This window comes from Sorex fumeus, unplaced genomic scaffold (assembly GCF_029834395.1).
Source record: "Sorex fumeus unplaced genomic scaffold, SorFum_2.1 ptg000019l, whole genome shotgun sequence".
In the NCBI taxonomy this organism is placed as follows: domain Eukaryota; kingdom Metazoa; phylum Chordata; class Mammalia; order Eulipotyphla; family Soricidae; genus Sorex; species Sorex fumeus.
In genome coordinates this window covers 31,118,847-31,136,798 of record NW_026606076.1, presented here as the reverse complement: position 1 = coordinate 31,136,798, position 17,952 = coordinate 31,118,847, and the positions used below count along the sequence as shown (strand labels likewise).

The 17,952-nt window shown below is 47.2% G+C and overlaps 1 pseudogene; it reads right to left on the bottom strand.

Annotated features, from left to right (window-relative positions):
* LOC130022176 (zinc finger protein 479-like) overlaps positions 1–17,952 on the bottom strand; it is a 73,667-nt pseudogene that overhangs the window by 17,096 nt on the left and 38,619 nt on the right.

Below are 17,952 nucleotides of genomic sequence, written 5' to 3'. Positions count from 1 at the left end.
TGCAGGTGATAATCAGCAAGTACCTTTCACTTATGGTACTAGTATCACAAGAACTTTCACACATAACACATTATTTCCTTCCTTACTGTCCTTTTGTATCAATTCCCTACCCACTTGTTGAAACTAAAATTGTTTTACCTCAGGGCCCTGTTCTGATGCCGGCCATTGTTATTATGGAAGTGATTGATCCAGCATAACTTTTATATTTACTAAAGCTTGAGGGAACATGAAGGCCTTCCTATATTCCTTACCTACAGATTTTCTCCAGGATTCTCTTTAAAGCCGCAGGTGCGAATAATGTGCTTTCCACGTTCTTATATAAATATATATACATATATATGTATATTTATATATAGCTTCTCTCCAGTATGAATTCTCCTATGCATAATAAGGCCCAAGGATCAACGAAAGTCCCTCCCACACTCCTGACAGATATAAGGTTTCACTGCAAAATGACTTTTCACATGCGCAGTAAGGGCTGAAGACAAACTGAACATCTTTCCACATTTCTTACACTTAGGAGTTTTCTCTCCACTGTGAATTTTCCTGTTCAGAAAGCTATGCCAATTGCATCAATATCTTCCTGCAGTCCTTTCATATATAAGGCCTCAATCCAGGATATATTTTTCTCACACGGCAAAGCTTGAGGATTGAGTAAAAGTCTTCCCACACCCCTACATATGCTTTCTTCGAGTATTAATTTTCCTATGTTTAAAGTTAGGGGGAAGTGAAGGCTTTGCCAAAGTCTTAACGAGCATAAGATTTGTCTCAAGTATGAAATTTTAAGTGCATCAAGGTAAAGGTAAAGGCCCTCCCGTTGATCGTCGATTTGCTCGAGCGGGCCCAGTAACGTCTCCATTGGAGACTTTGTTGTTACTGTGTCTGGCATATCCAATACTCTCGGTAGCTTGCCGGGCTCTCCGAAAGTGCATCAAAGGATTGCTAAATAAGCAAAGGCCTTGCCACACTCCATATATATATATATATATATATATATATATATGTCTATACATATATATATATATATATTCTCACTGCAATGTGGGTTTTCTTATAGTCAAAAAAGTTTGAATAGTAAGTGAAGACCCTCCCACAGCAGTGACACGAGTAGTGTTTCATTCCCCTGTATGAACTTTCCTATGCTCAGAAAGACCTGAGAAGAAATGAAAGGCCTTTCCTCCTACCTCACATACATAAGGGTTTTCTACGAAACAGAAATTATAAAAACTAAGACTTCAGGAATAGGCAAAGGCCTTCCAACATTGCTCACAAGTATACGTTATCTCTCCAGTGTGAGTTTTTCTGTGTACTAAGGCTTGTGGAATAAGCAAAGACTCTCCACTCCGTATATGCATATAGTTTCTTTCCAGTGTGACTTTTTCTGTGCATACTAAGATGTTTGAGTCAGAGAAACGCCACAGCACATTCCTTACATGCATACGGACTCTCCAGTATGAAATCTCCTGTGTATAAGGTATGAGAATCCATTGAAGGCCTTCCCACTGTCCTTACACTTAAAGAGTTCCTGTCCTGTGTGGATGTTCACATGATCCCACCGGGGTGATACTGGTCTCAAAAGTTTGTCCCCAGTGTTTGCATTTCTGGAGATTCTGTCCAATATGGGCTTCTATGGGAAAGTGATGGTGCTGAGGACATGGGAAGAGTGATCTTCTGATCACCCTCAGAAGACATCCCACCTGTCTCGGCATCCCTGTGGGGTTGAGGACCAAATTGCTCACTTGAGCATTTATCACAGTGTGCAGGAAGAGACATTCCACCAGGGCTGGCTGCTTCCATGTAGAACAGCAGAGAAGGATCCCAATTATTAGTCTATGCCATAAGAGTTTTCATGTCAAAAGAAATCAAGCTCTGCAGGTACGTAGCTGATAGGGTACGGGACAATGAGTTTCTTGGGGAAGTAAAAAATCCAGACGGGAATGAAAGCAGTGACTCTGAAGCCAACCCTGGGGATTCAGAGAGGAACTGGTCTAGTAGAAACCCAGAGAGCTGGAGACATGGAACAGGAGCAAAGGCTGGTAAGAACATCAGAGAGCAAGGTCCGGCCAAAGCTCTACCCCTGGAAAACGCGCGAACAGTGGACTCTCAGCTACAAAGAAAACCACAGGAGGCAGTTTCAAAAACATGATTTCAAACTGACAATATCCGGCTAGTACAGTGTGTTGCATGCAGTCAATCTAGGTACAATGTCCAGAATTCCAAAGGGTCCCCTGAGCACCATATGACTCATAGATGGATGGAATTTTGTTCTATCCGATCATAAATGTTTCCTTTTTTACCTCTATTATTAGTAAAGTGACACGGGTGGGATCCAGGTATGTGACCAACCTTGTGAGTAATCACAGTTAAACGGAATGATCTGCTGTAATGTGGGGAGCTTGGGACCTGACCCATATTCCCACTTATAAAAGATTTCATCAAGGCGCCCCTTCCATCCTTTCAAACGACATTCTGTGCACAGTTATGTGCATCTAAACTCTCCACCTGAGACCAGAGCAACTGTAGATCTGGGTAGGTTGTTGCTTGCACATGGCCAACCATGGTACAATCCCCAGGATCCTGTAGAGCCTCCCGGAGCACCATCAGAAATAATACCTGAGTGCAGAACCAGGAGAAACCACTGAGGATCACAAGGTACTGTAGGATAATAGTGGTCTTACCTTGCTCCCTGGTTGATGAGAGCTTATGTTTGTTGATTGCCCATAACCTTTCAATTACCTTTGTCTCCTGATCAGACTTTGACTTTTAAATATTGTCTTTCTCTTCTCCTTTATGTCTTTGGCATGGTTAGCTATTTCAGAGCAATTGCTTTTTGTACGGATACAGGAAGACAGTTACAAAGACAAGCCTGAGCTTGAGAGTTGATGGTCTCCAGATAATATTACATTCTGGACATCTGCTCTCTTGACTGATGCCTCACTTGCCCTTACTTCCTTGATCCCCAAAAGAAGGGTCCTATGAGGGACTAGCTGGACCCAGGGCAATTGGTGAGCTAGCTACCCTGGCATCGAAATGGGCCTGGACAAAGTACCATAATGCTTATCTATGAGCCTGGTCATGGACAAATTCTGTCATGAATCAAAAAGTAATAACTAAAACTTGGATCCTCCTGGTATTAGAAGTGATTGATCTGGCCTGAGCACTGTCGTCGGAATCTGTGGAGAGAAGTCCCAGGAGAGACACCAACAAGGTTAAAAGTGTCTATTACTGTGTCCATACAGAATGGTAATCATTAGGAAGTAAAACAAAATATTTCAATTAAGTTGCTGGTCTATGGAGAGCAGTGACACATCATAAGGGCTGCTTTTCCTTTGTGGGCTGCAGGTAATGGGAAAGTCATTCTATTCCCATGGGGAGGTGTGGATTGGGGTCGTGGTGAGAGAAGAAAAAGGGCACCTTCAGGGAGACAGGGGGAATGAAGGAAACTGAGAAAAGGAATTGTCCTCCTCCACCCAGATTCCCTATCTTCCAGTATGTAGGCGTTACACCCATCAACTGCCTCCGGCGCTGTGTAATTCCATCAATAGCCAAGACCCAGAGACTATAAAACCCTGCTCCTGGAAGAGAACAGCGCAGTCTCCTGCATCCACATCTGGCTGTCTTACTGGGGCCTTTTGGAGGAGGGTGTGTTGAGCTTCCCTCACCACCCCAAGCAGAGCCCCGGTGAAGACCTCTGGTTCGAGCCACAGCCATGCTTAAGACCAATCTCCACACATTCGGACGAGCCTCACGCATGAAGGAACCGGCAGAGGAACCCAGGTGTGCAGCACCTGGGGCTTAGATCTCCAAGCTGCTCGTATTCGGACTGGGCATCCTCCACCCAGATCTCCCATCTTCCAGTATGTAGGCGTTACACCCACTAACTGTCCCTGGTGCCGTGTAATCCCATCAATGGCCAAGACCCAAAGACTATAAAACCGTGCTCTGGGAAGTGCACGCCACATGAAATCTTATTATCTAGTCTTACTCTGGAAAAACTGGCTGGCTACCAGAAGTATCCTGCCCACAACGCAGAGTCTAGCAAACTCCCCATGGTGTATTCAATATGCCAAAAACCAGTAACAATGATGGTTCTCATTCTCCTGACCCTGAAAGAGCCTCAAATGTGGCACTTCTAAAAATCTCAGGGATAGGAAGAAGGAGACATTACTGGGGCCTGCTTGAGTCAATCGATGAACAATAGGATGACAATGATACAGTGAGAGAAGAAGAGACACAGAGTTAGAGGACACAGTTGCGACTTAGAGAGAAGGCTGAGAGCTGAGAGTAAGAGTGACTGGGGAGATTGGAGAGGAGTCACAGTGAGCATTGGAGAGCGAGTTAGAGAGAGGGTTGGATAGAGCTGGGAGTGACAAGAGACTGAATAAAGTGCAACTAATCAGCAACTAGCCTGGTCCTCATTCTACTTTCATCGGTCCAAAGCAACAGCGGTCCAGGGTGGAGAAGTGGCTTGAGAGCACCAAATGTGGACAGTGAGAGAGAGCCGCCAGGAGAGACCAGGAACATCTGTTAACGTGTAAATCCTGTTTAAACCCCCACTTCTCATAGGGTCCCCAAGGCCTCCTGGAGTGACTCCTGAGTGCAGAGTCAGGAGTAAGCCCAGAGCACTTCTGGCTGTAATCCAAAAACAAAAACACAAGAGTGAACTGTGGGGGGGGCTGGAGCGATAGCACAGAGGATAGGGTGTTTACCTTGGATTCAACCAACCCAGGTTTGATTTCCAGCATCCCAAACGGTCCCCCATGAACCGCCAGAAGTAATTCCTGAATGCACTAGCCAAGAACCACCCCTGTGCATCACTGGGGGTGAGCCAAAAAGCAAAAAAAAAAAAAAAAAGAAAAGTGAATTGTGTAGTTAATCAGAAAAAGGAACACAACGTTCTTGACTTAGCAAAGAAGCATTTTTATGGTGGCTACAGAGATAGCACAGACCACAAGTAGCTTGTGTGACACATAGCTGACCAGGGTTCAATCCCTATCACCTCACAGGGTCCCCAATCCTAGCATTATCAATGAGAACAGAGCTGGGGTAAACTCTAAACTCCATTGGGTGTAGCCAACCAAAAACAAATCAATAAATTTAGGTGCCAGAACTATAGTTTGGTAGGGTACTGGCCTTGTACACGCTGACCTGTATACCCCAGCACCACACTGAGTACCGTTTGGTACCTTTTGGCAGCAACCACAAGGTATGACCGTGTGTCTGTGTGTGTGTATATGTGTGTATATCTATATTTATATATGTAATTTGTTCACAATTCAACCTCCACCAATCAGTTTTGCAGAATGCAGGTTTAGATTTTGGCGCTACAAGTGGCAGAACTTAGAGCTTATCTGAGTGGTGCTTGGGGAATCCTGCGTTGTACAGGAGACTGTACCACGGCAAACTGCTTGCAAAGACAGTTCCTGCATTCCTGGCCTATCTCTGACTGCAGGAATTCAAATTTATATAAATAATGTGAACCTTGTGAGAACGATACAGGCAGGGGGCAGGGATGAGGCCCAGCTGGTAGATAGAGGTCAGGGCAGGGTTGCTGGCAACTGGGGCCTCCTCGGGTAAACCTGAGCCAGAAGTACAGGCTGCAATTTCAAAGGTTTGCAGTGGCCCGAAAGAGCTGACAGTGAGTGGGAGGGAACTTGTCATGGACGCAAATGACTTAACTTCACAACCTGAATTGCCAAGGAGTGATCCCGGAGTACTGCTGGGTTTGGCAAAATCCCGCATAGGCAATCCTCCTCCTGCCCAAATAAAGGCAGTCAGGGGTTAACTGCCAACAGAAGAGGTGTGAAATCTAGTAATATATTCTGAACCGTCAGTTCTCTGGGTTTGTTGTTTTGTTTTGGGACCACATCCAGAAATGCTCAGAGCTTACAGGCCAGGTTTTCAGACTATGATTTTACTCCTATGGGTATGTGATTTTATAAAAGAAAAAGAGGATGGAAAATTATACTTAGTGCCAGAGTGATAGTACAGTTGGAAGGGCATATGTTCGGTCCCCGGCATCACATACAGTCCCCCAAGCACTGCCAGGAGTGATTCCTGAGTGCAAAGCCAGAAATAACACCTGAGCATTACCGCTATCTCCCAAAAATAAAGGAAAATTAAATTTAGCCCAAACGGGATTTTAAAGTGCATAATTTTGCTCAGAGCCTCCAACACCATCATTTTCCCCTAACAGCCATCTGTTCAAAGGGCTCAAGAAATTTCACATCTAAGAACTTGCCATGAAGGTATAAACAGGAGAAAGCACAACAGATTGAAGCAGATGCCAGCCACCTGGAAGCCCAGAGGGCCTTCCCTGGTATCCTGTGTCCACTAGTCCCCTGAGCACAGAGCAGGGCACAGACCTCAAATACTACCAGGTGTGGCCCCAAATCTCACCTCATCTGCTCCCCAAGTAGTGAAATACACCCAAGGAAAGGAGGTCAGAGGGCTGAGCACCTGATTTACCCTTGGGGGACATGGCATGGCTCCCCCTGCATCTCAGAACACAGACACAAGAGGGGGAGAGTCTCTGACTATCTCAAAGTTTGTAGCAAATGGAGCGGGGGGGGGGGGGAGAGGGAAAGACAGGAGAAACAGTCCAACCGCAAAAAGATGCTCAAAGAATGCTCATGTGTCAAGACAAATTCTGAAGTGGGAGGGCTGGAGTCATACCTAGTGATGCTCAGGGGACAGTATCACCTAGTGATGTTGTGGCAGGGATAACTCTGGTGACCACTAGAAAGACAAACGCCCTCCTGGCTATAGTACTGCACCAGCCCCTAAGAGTGAGACATTTAGAACCTATTGCAGCTGGTCCCTGGAAAACCCCTTTCTGCAAGTACTCACTTCAACAGCAGAGCACACTCCTGGTCTTGGAGAGATGGACAGTGGACATGCTGGGAATCTGGACAGGTGAGGCAGAAATTCTTTTTCCTGAGGAAATATAATTACATAGGGTTAGCAAAGCTAATAAGTTGATAGGGTGCTTTTCTTTCAAGCAGCTATGCCGGGGTCAATATGCAATAGTACATAGGCTCACCCACTCCAGCACTGCTAAAAATGATACATGAACTCAGAACCAAGAGTAACCCCTGAGCAATAAGTGCTGCTGTGGCCAAAACAGTACAATGAAGACATTTCTGGGGTCAGACCGATGGTACAGCAGTAGGGAGTTTGCCTATCATACGGCCAACCCGGGTTCGATTCCCAAAATCCCATATGGTCCCCCCAGTACTGCCAGGAGAGACTCCTGAATGCAAAGTCTGAGTAAACACTGAGTATAGCAAGATATGACCCTAAAAAGCCAAAAAAAAAAAGAAATTTCTGTGTAAAGAGATTGGAGACACAGTATAGCAGGTGAGGTGCTTGTCTTGCACTTGGCCAAACCAAGTTTGAATCCTGGCATCCCATACGGTGCCCTGAGCCCAGCCAGGAGTGATCCCTGAGTGCAAAGGCAGGAGAAGTAACTGAGTCTTGCAGTAGTACTTCCTACAGACTAAATAATTATGTCATTTAAACAAATAAAGGTGTGGTGGTCAATAGTGATCCTAATTTGCATTATTAGGGGGGTTAGGGCATACTCTGGAAGTGACCAAGCTACTTCCTGCTAAGATGGCATATTTGGTTGCAAGACCCTCTGTAGCACCACCCTGATGCACCCCTCCAGACCGCAACCTGAGTTGGCTTAAAGTTCCACACCTTGGGGCCTCAGTGACAGCATAGACAAGTGAGCATTTCTTTTGAAGGTGGCCAACATGGGTTTAATTCTGGGCATCCCTCACGGTTCCTAGCACCACTAGGAGTGCTTGCTGAATTTAGAGCCAGGAGTAACCATAATGCCTCGCTGGGTGTGACCCAAATGCAAAATAAATAAATAAAAAGGAAAGAAAAGCTCCCCACCTCCCTGAACTCCCAGAACCCACTGAATGGACAAGAACCTGTGAAAATCAAAGATTCTGTCAAATGCTTTTGAGCCCCAAGCACATAGCGAATATGCCCAGCCCCTCCCCCCATCCAGGCCCAACACCCCCCAAGAATGACAGGACAGAGGGGACGGTGTTTTTTCCTTTATGCTGCTGACCCAGATATGGGGTACCCTGAGCAACCCCAGAATTGACCCCTGAACACTGCCAGGTGGGGCTCAACACCCCCCACGAGGAAAAAGAATGCACCCCCAGGTCCCTTTGATGAGGGAATCCTATGCTTTACCTACTCCACAATCTGACTAAGGAATGACAGGGGGCCAGTAACGGGATGTCCTGGGGACACTGCTGGGATGATTTACCCACCCCTGTGACTGACCAGGTGCTGGGAGATGCCCCAAAACTAAATTAATGCTGAAGTGCCCTCACACGCCCCATCAGATCTGGGGGAGACTGAGGCTCCCTCTAGCTCTGACACTTTCTGCTTTGTGAGGGACCCCAGCGATGGGTCAGCAGGGAGGGCGCTGGCCTCACATCCAGACACCCCAACGGGTTTTCGGATCCCCAGGGAGGGAGTCCTGAGCGCCATGGGATAAGGGTCAAAAACACATAAAATATTTAAAACAACTTTTTTTTTCACTTTTGTTTGTTCGGTTATTGTTCTTGTTTCTGGAGCTTTCAGAACGACCTTAGCACTTCAAATTCGTTTTCCTCCTCGACCACATGCTTCATCTACCCACCCACCTTTTATTTATGGGGGGGAGGCATGCCCAGGGTTTACTCCGGGCACTGGGCTCACTCCAGGCCGTGATCTGATGATGTGGGTTGGCGGGATCGAACCTGGCCTGCCGCGTTCCCCCCTTACACATCTTTCTAAGTAAGTTCTCCTCAGTAAAAATGACCGTTTTCCCTCAAAATCAATTTATAAACAAGATAAAGCTTTTGGCAGGAGCGCTTGGTGCGCCCCGGGTGAGGGGCCGCCACCCCGGGCCACTGCCACGGAGCGGCCCCGTTGCCACAAGGCAGAGACCCAGAGGTTTAGGCGCTCAGAGTGACCACCAGGGAGGGTGGCTTGGGAACCAATCTTCCTGGACCCCCCTGCTCCCCTGAGTGTCCCTGAACCCGCTCCTCACCTTCCGCAACCACGCAACCCGCTGGCACTTCCTAAAAGAACGCCAAGTCCAGGCAGATAAAGGACCCGGATTCTGTCCTCACCTTCCGCAACCACGCAACCCGCTGGCACTTCCTAAAAGAACGCCAAGTCCAGGCAGATAAAGGACCCGGATTCTGTGTTGTCATTGGCACGTTCGCCCAGAGCCTTAAAGGGCCAGGCTTCAAATATTCCTGACCTGATCAGGTACTTGCCTGGTCAGAAAGGTTCATTTTCTCCCGTTTTTGAGATAGGATCAGGTGATCCAGAGAGCTGGGGGTCGCCAGGTCTGGGATCGATAGAGAGGGATGAACTGAACAGATAACATGTCGAGCAGAGAGTCTTTGTATTTACGAAGGAAATAAAATTCACTAAAATACTTGGCAAACAGCCGCGAAGACCATCACTCTGAGTCCCATCGTTCAATTATTTATTCATTTACAACCTTCAGCCACATGCTAGGACCAGGTCCCCAGGATTCCTCCTGGCAGGTGCCAATGAAAAAGACTGGCTTCAACAGGGTCCCTCACCATTGCGGGCTGAGGAGCCGCCATTCAAAGTGATCTGGCAGTTTTACATACGCATGTCCACACAGAAAGCTGCGGGACAGGGACTGGTACAACCCCTGGTTGAGAAGGTTTGGATGGTCAAGACTTCTTCCATCAGCAGGTCCAGCATCCTCAATACCCACAGCCCCCCATGTTCAGGCCTGCACCCAGGCTATGCTGCCCCATCGCAGAGCTGGAGACGAAGATGACCCCAAGCTCACACCTGAGACACATGTGCCGTGATAAATCCTCCCAATGCAACCAGCAAAGCTCTACATTATCCTAAAGCCTCTGGAGCAAGGCAGACCCGAGGAACTCACTGGATATGGATGGGGGGGAGAGTGAAAAACAACCACAAAAGTGTCCCAAAAGCTGGCACGATCCCGTTGGTCACATGAGAGGCACTGGAGGTGAGAGGTCCTCATGTCCTGCCACTAATTGGCCTTCAGTGCCCCCCTTCGACTGAAGCATCACTTTGTCCTTTAAACGCATGCCCAGATGAGGCCTGATCCATATGACATCATTAGGAAGTAAAGTGCGCATGGAAGACTCTGTCTGTGTCATCATCCATTTCACCAAGGAGCCTTAAAGTGCCAGGTTCCAAGTGCAGACAGACCATTATGGCAGCCCAGGTGAATCAGTGCAGGGGACAGTAGTTCGGATAAAGGAGAGGAGAAGCAAGTGCTGGAGGGACTTGTCACAGAGTTCAGAGCAGCGAGTTAAGGCAGAGTCCCTTGGTCCTGTACTGGTCAAACATGGAGCCAATGCTTCCACACACACGTCCGTCATAAAAACAAAAGCAGGTTGAATCAAAGTAAAACAGGAGCAGGCAAGTAGGTTGTGAATGGCTCCTGGGACAATGAGTTTCTCTGGGAAGTCATTAATCAAGTTGGGTGCAGTGAATCTGAAGCCAGCCTTGAAGATGTAGAGGAACTGGCCTAGCAGCAACCCAGGGAGCTAGAGAGACACTGGACAGGATAAATTGATGGGAAGAACATCAGAGAGCACTGTACAGTGAACACTCTACCCTTTGAAAACATGCAAGGAGAGAACTCTCACTTATAAGGAAACTCCAGGATGCAGCTCTAGAAACATGTTTTCAACCAAGAGGAAAGGGGTTAGTACTGTGGGAAAGAGTTAGTTCTATGGGGAAAGAGGTTAGTACTGTGGCTTAATACTTGTATTAAACATGGTTTTCCTGAGTTCTATTCCTGGCATCCAAAACAACACAAACTCCTAAGAACTTCCAAGTATGGCATGAATTACATAAAACATACTTCAATAAATAAATCCCATGTATGGACCAACCCTAAAATCGGAGACGCATAGTAACTAATGGGCACCACAGCATACCAGAATATTTTGTAGACTTTGTCTTTTGGACAAACCAAACACGGTTTTAATCAATTCAGTGGCTAGTAGGGTTGAGATTATACCACTTGCAAACGCAAGGTTTTGTCATCTTTTCTCCTTATATAACTGAAATGAGGAGAGTGGAATCCAGGAATGTGACCACCCTTTATAGTTAATCATCACAGCTGATGTTTTTGCCTGCTGAGATGGGAGTTTGGGCACTCTGCCAAGTTCCCACCATTTGTAAAATATTTTTATCAAGGGGCCAGTTCCATCCTTTCATGGAACCATCAGAAATCTTTCTGTGCACAGTCAAGTCCATTTCAACTATCTCTAAGCCACCCTATTAAAGAACAATGACAGGGCCATTATCCTAAACTTTTAAGAAATATTTATCCTCAATGCTTAGGGAAATCTAATAAAAATATGAATACTAGGAGCACAGATTTGATACAGCGGGAAGGTGCTCGACTGCACAAGACTGATCAGGATTCAAAGTCCAGATCCCCATAAGGATACCTATGTCCTCCCTCGCAGGTATGGATGAGCTCAGAGCCAAGAGAATGGCCTGAGCAAAGCGCTCCTCAAAACATAACAGAGGAAGGCCTGAAGTGTGGAGGTTTGCCTCTTTTGACATTCCAAAGGATTCACTGCAATATTCTGGTTGGTCTCTATCATAAACCACCCCAACCAGTGTCTCTGCCTCAAACCGGAGTCCAAGAAAAAAACGAAACACCGGGATGGAGTGATAGCACAGCGTGTAGGACGTTCGCATTGCTCACAGCCAGCCCGGGTTAGATTTCCAGCATTCCATAGGGTCCCCCAAGAACCACCAGGAGTAATCCCTGAGTGCAGAGTCCGGAGTATCCCCTGCGAATCTCTGGGTTTGACCAAAAAACAAACAACAAACCAAAAAAACCAAAAAGAGTGACACTGATAGCTGTGATTGAGGGGTGGTTTTGTAACCATTTACTAGTTCCTATTTCATCAGTTTTCACCTGGATTCCATCAGCAAGACCCATTATTTACAGGGGCTAGAACAATAGCACAGAGGGTAGGGCACTGGCCTTGCATGCGGAAGACCCAGGTTCGATTACTAGCATCCCATATGGTCCCCAGAGCACAACAAGGAATGATTCCTGAGTGCAAAGCCAGGAGTAATCCCTGAGCATCTCCGGGTGTGATCCAAAAAGAAAAAAAAAGGAAAAAAAAGAAAAGAAAAACAGGACCCATTATTTACAGGTTAACATACACATCAAGTCTAAGTGCTGGGACACTGGCATAGGAAATAATAATCATTACTATTATTATTATGGTTTGCTATATAAGGTAACTCAGGAGGTTAATTCAGGTTCACCAGGAACTCAGATCTTCATAGGCGTATGAAAATACACAGTGGCAAGAAGTCTTAAGAGTGTACAGAATGGGAAGATCTTTGTGTTTCCCTGAATTGCATTCATCAGCAATTCCCTTTCCCTCATAGTACTGAAGTCACCAGTTTGATTTGAACTTGAGAACTGTAAAATAAAGAATGAACTAGGAGTGTATATTTAAGAGATCAAAAGGTTGAAGCTGAGTGTTTGCCATAGGATCCCCCAAGCACCACACTCCCAGAGTAATTCCTGAGTGCATATTCAGGAGAAACCCCTGCGTATCACCCAGGCGGGACACAAAAAATGAAAAAAAAAAAATCAAAGGGCAAGCCATGAAGAACCCAGGGATAATGGATGCATTGTGTATCCCACCCAAGGCCTAGGAGAGATTAAATGATGTATTCAAGGTAAACTGAAATTCAGAATTTCAGTTTAGGAATTTAGGAATAGGAACTGAATTCAGAATTTCAGTTTAGGAATTTAGGAATAGGAATTTCTGGGCGTTTTTCTTGCAGTGGATGACCTGGATTTGATCCCTTCCCCTCCCAGACCCACCTGCAGTGATCCTGCCTGTGGAGCCAGAAGTAACTCCTGGGCATTTCTGGTTATGCATTACCCCCCCCCCCCCGCCCTTACAAAAAAGTACTTGTTTTGTGTATTGAACAGAAAGTGCTATGCCAGGAGGATCAGGTTTATGAATGACAGATGTGAGCGATTTCAATGATCCCTGGGATCAAGGATTTCTCTGCCTGTAGATGTTTTTTTTGGGCTCACCTCTAGTACCACAGAGTCCCCTGGTACCACTGGGAGTAGTTACGGTAAGGTCCTAAGGGACCCTGAGGGAGATTCCAGAGTTAAAACTCTACAAATTAGTAACTCTCCCTTTCCTGCCCCCTCCCTAGCAGAGCTTTAGAGTGAAACCATTCCTTATTGGAATGCAAATTCTGAAACCATTTGTTGACTGTTTCCTGTTGGGATGTAAATTCGGGAACCATCTGTTGGGCCTTCCTTATCTATTACCTCTGTTAGGAACTTTAACCACCTCCACTGGAATGCAGGGCTGAGAATCAAAGGAAGGCAGGTGATAACCAAATGTCCTAATTACCAGATGCCCATTAGCCACAATGCCTATGTATGTAAATACATATCTTTGAATCTATAGGCTAAGGAGTGATGTACTTTTAAACGGATTGGTTAAGAAAGTATATGTTGTTACAAATCTATTGGCAATGAAATGCGAGGGCTTTGCTGTAAGGCCAGTGAAGGCCTATATAAGATCCCCTTTGAAGAAGTTCGGGGTCTTGCCTTACCTAACTGATCTGCTTGTCTGTTTAGGTGGCTCGACCCTGGCTAGCCAGTCTTACAATGAACCTTGCTTGCTGTTTGCAGTCTCTGGAGTCTCTTTGTCATTAAAGGGAGATCATGATCCGCGCCCTAACACTCCCAACTGTCCCACCTGGAGACTAGACTGTAGCCTGGGGAGGGTCCCTCCGCGCCCCCCATCTCTTCTCTGGTCCATTACCTGGACCAAGTTGGTCTTCCTCACATGGTCCCAGGTTTCGATGCTCACGACCTTCACCTCCACGTCCACCTGACCGGTCTCCAGGGGGATGAGCATATAGGGCACCGTATGGATAAGGTAGGTAGCACAACCACCCTCTGACACCAGGGGGATCCCAGTTTGGACGCCCTGCATGGAGCCTCCTTGTGGGGGAATTCCACTCGGACCTGGGGACAGGGGCGGAGTGGTGGTTGGGATGCATGTCCATGCTCCCTGCTTCTTGCTGCCCTGAGGATCCCCTGAGAAAGGATACTTCTTCGTGCTGTGTCACCTCAGGGAAGCTGCTGCACTTCCCTGGGCCTGCATTTTCTCCTCTTTACATGTGTCATTGCAGGGACTGGGAGTGAGGTTGCAAGCTTGGTATGTGTGTGTTCAATCTGCAGCACCACAAACAGACTCGATCCCCCAGGAATGGATGGGTTCTCTAAAGGCCCTTTCAGGTGTCTGCCCAGGGTAGCCCAGGTGACCTCCAGCATCTCATCCTCGAGACTTTGCAATGAACTGCCACCCCATTGGCCAGGAATTGCCAGTGGGGTCCCCAGTCGATTTCTTGAACACTGCTGTTGCCCTGCCAACAGAAAGCATCATGGTCGCCCCCTCTCCTCCACTTGGGTGCTTGGGAGGGAAGCACAGGAGAAAATATCATCGAAAAAACAGCTTTGCCAAGGAATTCGATGGTTTCCAGACTCCTGGCGCTCTCTCCCACATTATTATTTTTTAATTTTTTTTCTTTTGGGGTCACATCCAGCAATGCACAGGAGTTACTCCTGGCTCCGAGCTCCGAGCTCCTCGACAGTGCTCGAGGGACCATAATGGGATACTGGGAATTGAATCTGGGTTGGCTACATGCAAGGCAAACACCCTACATGCTGTGCTATCACTCCATCCCCAAATTTCTGCCTTGAGCATCAGAGAGATAGGTTAGAGGGTAGGGCACCATCCCTAGCACGCCAAAGGATCCTTGAGCCTTACCCGTAGTGATTTTCAAGCACAGAACAAGAGGAATTCTCTGAGCACCGGTGCATGTGGCTCCAAACCAAGTAATAATAAGATAAAACCTTGGGTCTGAGTAGATCCTTAAAGGGCTGCAGCACATTTTGCATGCCAGAGCCCCAGGTATAGCCCGTGGTACCACATGGCTCCCTGAGTCCTACCAAGGGCAACACTTGGGGCTGGAGCGATAGCACAGCGGGTAGGGTGTTTGCCTTGCATGTGGCTGACTCCGCTTCAATTTTCAGTATCCCATATGGTCCCCTGACCACCGCCAGGAGTGATTCCTGAGTGCAGAGCCAGGCGTAACCCATGAGCATCGCCGGGTGTGACCAAAAAAGAAAAAAAAAAAACCAGACCCTACAAAGGTCAACCCTTTAGCATCAAGTCAGGAGGAATCACCTGTATCCAGGAATAACTCTAAAACCAAATAGTAATTTGAATAATAATCATAGTAATAATAGGAGAAGATACGCCAAGGCCAAAAATAAAAAAGAGCAGGTCAGGGGGCTTGCTTTCTCTTCCGAGCCTGCTCTCTCCACATTTTCCCATGAAGCCACATCTCTCCCTCTTTCTCTCCCAGTCATGTTCTGTCCTGAGGCCACACTGGGTGTGTGTGTGCTTAGGGCTTATTTCTGGCTCTGCAATCATGGATTATTACTCTTAGCAGCGCTGGGGAATCATGCGGGATGCTGGGGATCAAACCCAGGTTTCTAGAGGCAAGGCAAATGCCCTCCCTGACACAGCATCCTTGAACTGAGACTGAATCCCAGATGATGAGGGAGTTGCAAGTGGGGACCCTCCCGCCAGCACCATGGGGTCTCAGCTGGGCAGGGCGGCAGGAGGAGTGCCAGAATGGGACCTCTCTTAGCATCTCCCCACTGATTTGTGCCCTTTTCCTGGGGCTCAATTCTCCCTGGGAGCCCCCAACAGGGAGTATAAAGAGAGGATTCAGCCCTTGTTCTTGGGGGGCCTTTGCACTCTGGGAACGCTCATGAGTGAGGGCTACCCTGAGCTTGAGTGATCGTGAACCCGTTTATGTTTTAGGGCCCCAGGGGGCTACCTGGTGATCTCAGAGCCCCAGGAGACCCCAGTGAGCCAGTGAGTATGGCCTCAACTCCACATTCAGTGTTGTCCCGAATTCTGAATCAGGGGAAGTGGGAGACTGATATAAGTACGCAGGAGAACGGAATAAAGAGCAACTGATCACTGAGAGTTCACGAAGTAAAATGTGGGGGTACTGTGAAGCGTTGGCGGTCCAGAGCCGACTCCTCACTTCCCCAGGCTTTTCCAACAGAGGGAAAGACAGAGAGATGGGGAACCACAGACCCATGGTGAAAATGGCTCATTTAATGTAGAGCAGCTACCATACTTATAGAACATCTGAAGGTGGAGGTTAAGGTAAGGACATAGGTGTGATTGATCATTTACATATATAAACACTTGGCAGAGGAAATTCTCTTGGGGGATTCATGCAAGGAGACACTCTGTCTCCCAGGAACATGTACATTGCTTTTACCTTTCCCTCTATAGGAAACCACTAGAACAATGCTAGTAAATATGTACTGTTGGCTGGGTCAGAGCGACAGCACAGTGGACAGGACATTTCTCTTGCATGAAGCTGATCCAGGTTCAATCCCCAGCATCCTTTATGGTCCCCCAAGAACTTCCAGGAGTAGTTCCTGAGTGCAGAGCCAAGAGTAACCCCTGAGCATCGCTGGGTGTGACCCAAAAAGAAAAAAAAAGAGTGTACTGCAAGTGTTATAGGCTCACATAAAGGAGAGAAAGGGTGGTGGCTAGAGTGATCGGTCACAAAGTAGGGATCTGGAGGAAGAAGTTCCCCAATCCAGTATTTGCAGTGACTCTGCAGCCAGCCCTGGAGATGCAGAGAGGAACTGATCTAGTAACAATCTTGAGAGTCGGAGAGACACTGAACAGGAGCAAAGGCTTCTACCCCTTAACAACACAAGAGCAGTGGACACTTGTCTACAAGGAAAAACCTAGGAGGCAGTTTTAGAAACAAGGTTTCAAACCAAGAGTATGTGGCCAGGGGCTGGAATGAGATAGCATAGTAGGTAGGGCGTTTGCTTGAACACAGCTGACTTGGGTTTGATTCCCAGCATCCCATAGGGTCCCCTGAGCACCACTTAATCACTTAACTTCCCGTTAGTCGTCGATTTGCTCGAGCGGGCGCCAGTAACGTCTCCATTTGTCCCTGTCGCGTGCTAGTGTAGCCCAATGGCATCTTTTCGCTCTGGGAACATGAAGGGCCTCAAACCGATCGTTCATGATCTTGACGAAGAAGTCTGACCATCTGGTAGGTGGGCGGCCACGCGGTCACTTGACATCCCGTGGAATCCAATCAGTAGCAGCTCTAGTCCAACGGTCATCTTTAAATCTCATTATGTGACCAGCCCATCTGATTTTCGACACCTTGGCAAATGAGACAGCGTCCCTGATCCTTGATCGTCGACGGATGTCAGAACTCCGGATTCGTTCTCTCATTTGAGTGAAACGTGATATTCCAAGCATAGCTCTTTCTATTCTTCTTTGGGAGACCTGAATAGCGTTCTCATCTTGTTTGCGTAGGGCCCAGGTCTCTGAGGCATATGTTAATGCAGGAAGAACAGTGGAATCAAAGAGATGTGCCCATAGCCGGAGGTTCTTCGTCCTCTTAGCTATTTCTTCGACGTTCTTGAAGGCGTTCCAAGCTGCTCTCTTCCTCCTGTGCAGCTCGGGTGCCAGGTCATTTGTCATGTTGACCTCTCGACCTAGGTACACATAGCTGTTGCATTCGGAGATGGTCGTTCCGTTGAGAGCAAATGGGGCGTCAGGAACGAGGCTGTATCTCATAAACATTGTCTTCGTAAGATTCAGCTGTAGTCCTACCTTTCCACACTCACGGTTAAAGTCGGCCAGCATTTGTGCCGCTTGGCTGATGTTTGGTGTTATTAAAACAATGTCATCAGCAAAGCGGAGGTGGTGTAGTTGCCGACCATCTATCTTCACTCCCATTCCTTCCCATTCCAGTCGTCGCATGATGTTCTCGAGG